Below are 9,399 nucleotides of genomic sequence, written 5' to 3'. Positions count from 1 at the left end.
TGACAATTTCCCTCCAACTGTTCAAGCAGCATCTGAAATGGTACAATTGAATGCTCTGCTTCCCTTTTCTATTCGTAAAATTATGTGGTGTTCGAATGATTAACATATTCAAGAAGCGACTGGTCTAAGGCTCTTCGGATAAGAGCTTCCTCAATTATATTAAAATCTATGAAATCATCATAAAACAAAGTGTGGCTAACTTGCAAATGTCTTATTAAACTGCCATTGAAGCTGCCTCGATTCTCGTTTGGTATAAAATGGCAAAGTGGACAGAACCCAGGTCTCCTTTCGGATCTGTGATGAGTGATCCAGTGATCCAGCATCTTCATCTTCAATTGTCTTCATCCAATTCCCTCTGACAAAATGGACAGACACACCTTGTTGTCTCCTCGAGTTCTTGCAGTGGTCCGTAGGTGTCAATGTACTTCTCACAAGTCCTTATGTGTGCCCTCATTTCACTAAGGCAAACCAGGGCATCACACTCGGCGCAGTTCTGGAACTCTGACTTCATTCTTCTGGCTACGTCTGTCGCTGGAACTCCTTCTGAAGGAAGATATGCCCGGCAATAGGGACAAGTCCACTTATTGTTCTTTAGACTGGTAGCAATACAGGAAAGGCAGAATCTGGTTCTCGGGGTAGAGGGGGACGACCCGAGCCATCAAGAGGTGCGGTAGCGGGGGTCCTGCGGGTGCCGGGTCCTCCCTCCGGACCTCCGCACCTGGGCGTGGGGAGGGGGCGGCTCCGAGTCTGCCCGGCCGCCCGCTGCTGTCCTCCCTGAGGTCCGGGCAGCCTCGGCCGGGGTCGCAGGCTCACCTTGCCACCTGTTATTTTATTTTTGACTTGGCTATTATGCATAAACTTTCAGTGAACATTCCCACTCATGTCTTTTTGATGGACTTCAGCACTTATTTTTCTTGGGAGTCAAGGATCAGGAATAAAATTAGCATTGGAAGATATTGTCAGTTTTCCAAAGTGATTAAACCAATTAACATTTCCACCATTAATGCATGAGAATTTTGCAGTGCCCAGCATGGGATGGAGTATAGCATCTTAGGCTGATTGGCCAATTTAAAGCAAACCATGACTCACCCCTACTGACATATTGCACAAGCGATATGCACCAGGAGGATCGCACAACTAGTGATCTCATCATCAGAACACAGGAGGACGCAGCCCATTGACTGTGCTTACACAAAGCAAGCCACTTCTTCCTTCCAGCCACCTTTATTTTTTGTAAAACAATTTTTATTTTTTTACTTTTTATTACTACAGGTTTGTGGTACAAAATAATCACATTCCTCGTGGAGAGCTGGTACCTGTACATAGCACATCTTAAATTTTTATATCCCCTTCCCCACTCCTCCATCCCCATTCCCTCCATCTCTTTGTGCCCTTCCCATATGCAAAAGATCTATCTTGCTATTTCCGATTATGTCTTTTGTGTTACCCTTTGTTTATATTTTGGGTTTCTCATACGAGAGAAACTGTGCATTATTTAAGGTTGTGTGTCTGATTTATTCACCTAATATTATGGTCTTAAGATGCATGCATTTTCCTATGTATGACTCAAGTTTATCTCATTGTGTATAAATACCACTTTTCCTTTATCCATTAATCCACTGATGGACAGATAGGCAGGCTGCTTCCAAGATTTAGCTATTGAGAATTGTGCCTTCCATTCCCCTTTAAAAACAGCACTTCCTCTGCTCCTAGAGCACAGACCTCCCTTGTGTCTTGCTCACTGCTATCTAGGGGGCCTATTAAACTTTCCTTTGTTTCTGTTTCTGATATGGTAAGTTATTTTACTGCTCATGTTACCAAGCTTTGCAATTCCATGTCACATGGCAAGTTTCAGTTACTTAACATCTTTTCCATACTTGCTATTGCCAATCTTTTAATGCTTACCATTCTGGGGTTTGTAGAAGTATCTCACTATCATTTAAAATCATGATATCCTTTCATATTTATAAGCGCTTTTTTCCCCATTTAAAAATAATTTGGGTTCATATATAATGCAAATATTGTAAAATTCACCTTTGTAGGTTCTGAGAAATATAATCATGGAACTACAACTACAAACTACATAAAATATTTACATTACCCTCAAATTCCCTCTGCCCTTCATAGTATGGAAGTTTTCATTTTTAAACCAACTCATAACTCAAATTTTCTCTTATTTAACTTTTAGTTAATATAAAGTAAAGATTTTTTTTTGATGCTGGGAATGGAACTCAGGGCCTTGTACATGCTAAGCACTTGCCCTACCACTGAACTACACCCTATTCCTGTGAATTAAAAATTTAATTGATTGCTCTAGAAAGCATGATTCCATCTGGGAGCACTTGCACTTTAAATATTTCCCCTCCAAAGGCCTATTTAGATGCCTGTGAACATTTACTTTTGCTTTTACATATTTTGACATTGGATGGGATAAGAAGGATTCAGGGAAAAGATGCTGCCTGCTGCCCAAGGCTCTTCTTATGGCCTTTCCAAGAATTGAGCAGGCTGGTATGGACCTTTAGATATAGGCTTTCTGCCAAAGGACTGGATTTTCATGCTGTTTCAAAAATTGGCAATCAGTCTTTGGGGACTGAAATCCTTGGAAATTAGATTAAGCATCCTGCTGAGAGACAAAGGCAGAAGAAAACTCCAGACAAATCCAATCAAACTCACCTGGGTTGTCTCTGAAGAAAGAACTTGGAAGTCACAGAGATACCACATATTAATTTGTTTCTGATTCTGTTTTAATATGAACTCATACTTTAACAGAATTCTTTAACAATTTTCCAAAGTTTAACATGTAATGAGAAGAAGCTATAGTTAAACTGATAAAAATGTCATCCTTTGGAAGCAATTATTTCTATAATATATATAATATTTCTATACATCAGTGCTTTATAGTGATAATTCTGCATGTAGCCTAAGGAGGGAAGAAGAGAAAATAGGAATGGGAAAAGATATTTGCTGGGGCCATTTGGAGTGAAATGCTGCATGTTGAATGACATAAGTTTACTCATCAGTCTTTCCTGTGAGATTTTTAATAAAACTGACAGTGTCTCATTTCTGGTTTTTTTTTTTTTTTTTTTTTCTGTACTAGGGATCAAACTCGGGTCTTTGCGCTTGTGGGGCAGGCAGTGGAACCACTGAGCTAAATCCCCAGCCCTTCATTTCTGTTTTGTGAAGTGCGTGGAGGTGAGAATGGGAATGTCTGGTGTTGGTTTCTTCTGAAATGGAACTTTGCATTCAGGTTAATTGGGGATTGCTCTTGGGGACAGCATCGCTAATGGACTGAGGGCAGTAAAGCTGGAGGAAGAGTAAAGTTAGGGGAAGGATGGAATTTTAAATAGGCCAGTCAGAGGAAGCTTCATTGAGAAGGTGACAACTCAGTAAACATCTGAAAATGGTGTGAAAGAGGTTGTGCAGGAACCCTGGCAAAGAACTTCTTTGGTGGATGAAACAGCAAGTCCAAAGACTGCGTGACAGTGCACTTGGGGTGTTTGAGAAACAATTGAGTGAGTGTGGCTTGAATAGTATAAACAAGGACAAGAAAGTGAAAGAAGCTACAGAAGTAGTGGAGGCAGGAGGAGACGTGGTGGGGGTGGTAGGTCATGGAAGGCTTTCAGGCCATGTTAGTGAGATGGGATAGCAACATAATCAGAAGTTATTACTGTTCCTAAGTGGATAGTTTTGAATGACTCTGCAGATGTATGCACCCCAGTTTGGAACCATGTCCCTAGAAGATTTAGAAAATGTTTGTGTGTGTACATATATATATTTGCTTTTTTCATTATTGTTTAGTGACTGATTGAGTACTATGAGGTTTATCTCTTCCTTTGTCAGCTCTTATTCTTTCATGTTGTACTTCTTGGCTATCTTATTCTTTGTTAGTAGCTACATAAATTAAATTCCAGTATAACCACGTTCCTATGAGTTGGTAGATCTGTAAGAGGGGAATTAGGATAAGGTATTGAAACAACTTTCTAGAATGAGATTGGGGATCCCCCTGCACTTTGAGGTTATCCTTCTTTGATTTAAATGGCCAACTGTGTAGTTTATGTTAGACTAAAAAGAGAGGATTCAAATTTCATTTCCTTAAATCCTTGCTTTTGGTGGACTTTGCCATGGATGTACAGTGACTGTACAAAAATCTTCAAAAACTGGAGAGCAAGAAATAAAATGAAATATATATTAGAGTTATATATAGTATTGGGCATCTTACCACAATGCACACAGTCTACACAAAAGCAAAGCTTTCATGATGATGTGGCTCTTCTGCTTATTTGAACAATGTAAAACAACAGAATAGAGTTCTTGGATGAGACTATGATTTTTGAAAGACCTAGTTTATCTTGTTTGGTTCCTTGACCATTTCTAATTGACAAGTCATTTGCTATACTCTGAAAAGGTCTGCTGAAATCTAGAAGCTGAAGTTTCTGAGACCAGTTTTAAAATTTCTAACTTTTTTTTTGCAATCTAGAGGTACTTCTTCCCATTTATATTTCAGACATCTTAGAGAGTCCTTTAACTCCGTGGATGGTTTTTCTGACATGGTATATAATATAAATTATTTTAGAAATGAGTAAACCTCCTGAATGTCTGGATTAGAGGAAGCAGAAACTGCTCAGGACAGAAGTGTATTTTTCAGGGCTCAGCCTGTTTCTGGGCATTGATGTTTTAAAAAAATTCAAGAGTCAGTCATCACCCTATGTAGGCTTCTCCTCCTAACTCTCTTTTACAACTTGTGCTACCAAGAAAGAAAGAGAGAAGTCTTTTCATAGGGCCCTTCAGGCCCTGGCAATGAGGATAAAGGGACACGATTTGTCAGGATAAAATGACCATGATAATTAGATAAGGGGACCTAATTGAGCTTCCAGTTCCCACTTTCTGTCCTACCTCTCTGGTCCAGGTGAATCTCCAGTTACCATGCAGACTGAATTGCTGTGTGCTGACTTTTCGGGGTAGGTATTAATAAGGAAAAACATAGAATATGACAAGGTTTCTCCAAATTAGCAAATTTAGTGCTTTTATGAGGATGTACATCATATTGGTCATACAAAACCAGGGCCTGGTATAGTCTAGTGGGTGGATCATTCATGTTTGCCTGGTGGAATAAGCTGTCCAAATTTTCACAGTAGGAGAAGGGGTCTGAGCTCATTGGCTTTCTGGGGCCTGATTGGAGAAGTTCCCCCACTCTGCAAAAGGTTCTCCAAAGGATGCAAGACCATCTCTAAATGGGCTACTGCCCTTTGGCTTTCTTCAGTCTGGGAATATCAGAAAAGGGATCAGAAATTTATTGTCCTTTGGAAGACTGGTTTGTCTCTGAAGAAGAAATTCAGTTGCTCTTTTTGTAATTTAACTGCTAATCTCCACAAGTATTCTTAGTAGGGAATTAATGACAAGTCTAAAGAGACAGTATGGAGCAAGCTGACTCTTGAACATTGGGGAAATTCAAAATTAGATCAAACCAGCCTATTTGGATTCATAAAAAATTGTGTACCTTGGAAAGCTCTGCTTAAATTCAATTTTAATAGTTTTGACTAGACTAGATTCTCTTTACATTTATCTCCTAGCCCTTTTTCCTTATGTCCATATAATAAATAGAACACATGTCCATATAATAAATATAAAAAACAGAGCACATTTCTGCCTTCCTGGTAATAACTTATTGTAGTAGTTACGGAAAGACAATAAAAGCAGATACTAGGAGCTAGAAAATTTTTGTAGTATCTAAGTAGGAAGCTTGTTGACTTTAGATATGCTAACTTTTTTAGCAATAGTAAAATTACCTGAATCATCTGGTCCTAAATAGATGAAAGTGGTATATTTTGATCTAATTAATATGTGTTAATAGTAAAATAATATCTGGATTCTAAAAACTTGATTTTGAAGCATTATTAGTTCTATCTTAAGTTTTAGTCCTGGAGCACAGAGAAGATCTTTTTTTACTCTTTTATATCTTTTAATCTGCTAGTTAATATTATATTGTAACATAATGCATTTATATTCAAATTACAAGGCCTCAAATTAGAATGTGCATTATTTGAGCAATTGAGAATGTTCAAATTATGCATGTCTCTCCCCCCCAGGAGATTACAAGTTAATAGAGCAAGACAGGACATGTGATCACCAATCTTTCCTCAGGTTGGGCACATCTAAGAGGTGGGATGTGCTTTATTTATTTGCTCAGCCAATGATTGCTGAACATCTACCATGGATCCTGGATTAAACTCAGCCCAAAAAATTTAGATAGAACTTTCCCTGAAGAATGTACAGTCTAGATGAGGGAAAAGACATATGCTAATAATTAAACATTAACAACGGTTAGTGGGAACTACAAAGTATCCAGACAGTAGAGCTAGAAACTTCCTTAGAATGTTTGAGATGACTTTCCAAGGAGGTGAAATAGAGTTGGATCGTGAAGAACAATCAGGACTCTACCAGACTCAGGGTAGAAGAATAAGATCTCTGAGCAGTGGAAATAGCATGTGAACAGGAAAAGAATAGTAGGAAATCCTGATGAATCTAAGAAAGGGTGTGAGGTTAGTATAGCTGAGGTAGAGGGTGAGTAGTCTGAACTGTAGCAGATGAACAGGAAACAGTTTTGGTAACAGAACGTTGAGGGCCAGTTATGCTATCAAAAGAACTTTGGATTATTTTTGTGTAGATATTTGATATGTAGGCAATGGTGGCCAACTTGAATTTCTAAACCCCAAATTGACATAAACAATTTCTTTTTAGATGGATAAATTTGGCAGTATTCAAATGGACATTGCCAATTGTTCAAATAAGGTATGAGGGTCTGACCTGAGAAATGATAGAGAGAAAGAGACAAATTCAAACAATATTTAACTGAGTTAAATATTAGACTGAGTTATTAGGTGAAGGGGACTAGCAATGGGGACAGATGGAGGTGTTTTAATCACTTCCTTGTCCCTGAAACACAATACCAGACACCTGCAACTTAAAGAAGGAGAGATTTATTTTGGTTCACAGAGGCAGAAAACATGGCATAGAGGTGCAGCAGAAGAAAGCTGTTTAAGGCATGGTGGCCCCAAAACAGAGAGAGGAAAGGAAGAAGCCAGAGGCACTTCTGTCTTCCCCTAGTGACCTGCCTCTTCTGGCCAGGCCTCAGGTTCCAGTAGTACATTTAACTGTTGACCTCATGGGTGGAGGACTCGACCTATGACTACAGCAACCCTGTAATTCAATCACCTTTTACAAGCCCTGTCTATGAGATCATGAAGCCTTTGTGAGACGTTCTCATCAGAACCCTAACAGGAGGTTACTAAGGATGTAAGGCAATTTATGTAAAGGATATTTCTTCACTTCCACTGCTGTTGTGATGGCAGTTCTTAAGCAAACTGAAAAGTGCAGGGAAGGTCCATCTTGTGCCTCACTCCCAGTAACCCTAAATTACTGGGAAATTAGACTTGGTAAAAATCCTGTAGCCTTTTATGCCTGACTGGGAAAGTCTGGAAGTCTATTCTATGTGGCTCTTCAGAAAGTCCCATGTGGAACTGCAACACAAGCTCACTCAAACACATTCCCTTTGTTCTTACTCCTACCCTCCCACATGCTCTCTGCTCTCCTCCAGCTTTCTAGGTGAGCCCTAGAGCCTGTCATTTCTCAGTCTGATGTTCTATTTTTGGTAAAACCTATCAAAGACATAAGATTAAAGGACCACTCCAGAATGCATGGCTGGGCAAATCAGGGAAACTAGGATCTATGTAGGAAATGTTAGAGGCAAAATCACAGGGGAATAATAGGCTATGCCAATTGAATTTGGTTTGAACACATGAAATTTGAGGTGCTTCTGGAATGTTCTCTGTGAAAGGCATAGTGGGGAGAAGTAAAAAATTTATTAGTCATTACCGTAAAGGTCAAGGAGGAGAACAAAAAGAGTTAAGTGAAGTGATGGTTTAAGGAGAAGATGCTAGAAGAGAGGAGAGGTGGGTGAACCCTGGAGAATGCCAGCCTCCTAGGGATAGGCAGAGACAAAAAATGCTATTGTGTTCACTGAAATTTTATTAGCCCTTAGGGAGTATCTGATGCAAAGTAATGCTCAGTAAATATTTGTGCAGTGACTGAAGCAGATATGGAGACTAAGGCTGAGGAACCGGGAAATTTAGGGTTCTATGGAGGAGAGAGTGTAAAAATGCAACCATGTCAGATGTCACGGTAGGTTCATCTGGGGCTTTGGCTGAACCTGATCACTGGGTAACTTTAAAAGAGTGAACTGTTGATCATTTAAAAATGATGGAAAATATAGAAAAGTTTAATGTAAAGTAATACATGAAACCTCCTAAGATTGCTCCATCCCTAGATTTCCCTCTAAATAAACACTACTAACATATGGTGGTATTAAGTTGAACAATTTGAACCATTTTATAGATCAAAACATTTGAATATTGACAATTTCCTAAGGTTCAAAATTCTGTATAGTTCTTTGAAGATAGATGGTTACTATTTCAAGAGTTGGAAAAAGGAAGAAGAACCTGTAAGAATAGCTTGTGAAGATGGCAGAATTGTGGTAAAATTTTAAGATTTTAAAATTTAACTAGAAATTTAACTTATTTTTTTAGGGTAAGGGCATCTTAACATATTTCTATAAGCCAAAAAGTGGAAGGAAGGTTGATGACAACTGATGACAGTTGCTTCTAGGGTTGGGAATGTGAAAATTGTTTTACCACCCATTGATCTGGGTGTGTGCTTTTCTCCAGCAGTGCTGGGCAGCTGCAAAAGCTGCCATGCAAGGACTGCAGGGTGCCAGGTCCTGGAAAAACAGCTTCTTTGCTGTGATCGCAGGGGCCCAGTGAGCTTTCTCCTCCTGGGCTTTGCCCTGTACATGAACCCAAACAGCTTGGGAAAGAACATGCTGAGGCCCTTATCAGGGAAATAATCACATCTGTAAACAGGCTGTTTGAGTGATTTGAACTGAACCTCAAGGTAGGAAGCAAGATGCCTTTTGTTTATTTTTGGAGAGGAATTTTTGTGGCCCAATCTGCAGAGAGTTTGCTTCTCCATCTGGAAGACCACTGGAATAGTGAGACACCACAGTGGAGTTAGCCTCCAGATGTCTCTAGGGAGCCTACCAGGTCTCAGACTTTTAAGTGCTGCAACCATGGACTTCTTGCAGCCTGAAAGTAAGCAGCAAAAGGGAACATGGTTAGCATTTGTTTTACTTATTAAAATAATAAGAGGAGAATAGGTGCTGATCAAGTCTCTAATATATTAAATCAATCAGCCTAAGGTATGATTAGTAAGATTGGCATCTACTGCACAAGTGAAAAAAAAGATCTTAAAATCAAAAACACGATCATGAAAGAAACCCAAAATCTCTTCACAGAAAAGCCCTCTGCTCTGGGTTTATCCCATGCAGAAGAATTGAAATTAGACTCT

The 9,399-nt window shown here is 39.2% G+C and overlaps 1 pseudogene; it reads right to left on the bottom strand.

The window, feature by feature from the left end:
- On the bottom strand, positions 1-612 carry LOC110348305 (E3 ubiquitin-protein ligase RNF125 pseudogene; annotated as a pseudogene).
- Between the last annotated feature and the right edge of the window lie 8,787 nt (positions 613-9,399).

This window comes from Heterocephalus glaber, unplaced genomic scaffold (genome assembly GCF_053883595.1).
Source record: "Heterocephalus glaber isolate CG9 unplaced genomic scaffold, H.glaber_assembly_v1.0 deba00001532, whole genome shotgun sequence".
Taxonomy (NCBI): domain Eukaryota; kingdom Metazoa; phylum Chordata; class Mammalia; order Rodentia; family Bathyergidae; genus Heterocephalus; species Heterocephalus glaber.
Note: the sequence above shows the minus strand (reverse complement) of the source record. Positions and strands in the feature narration are given on the sequence as shown.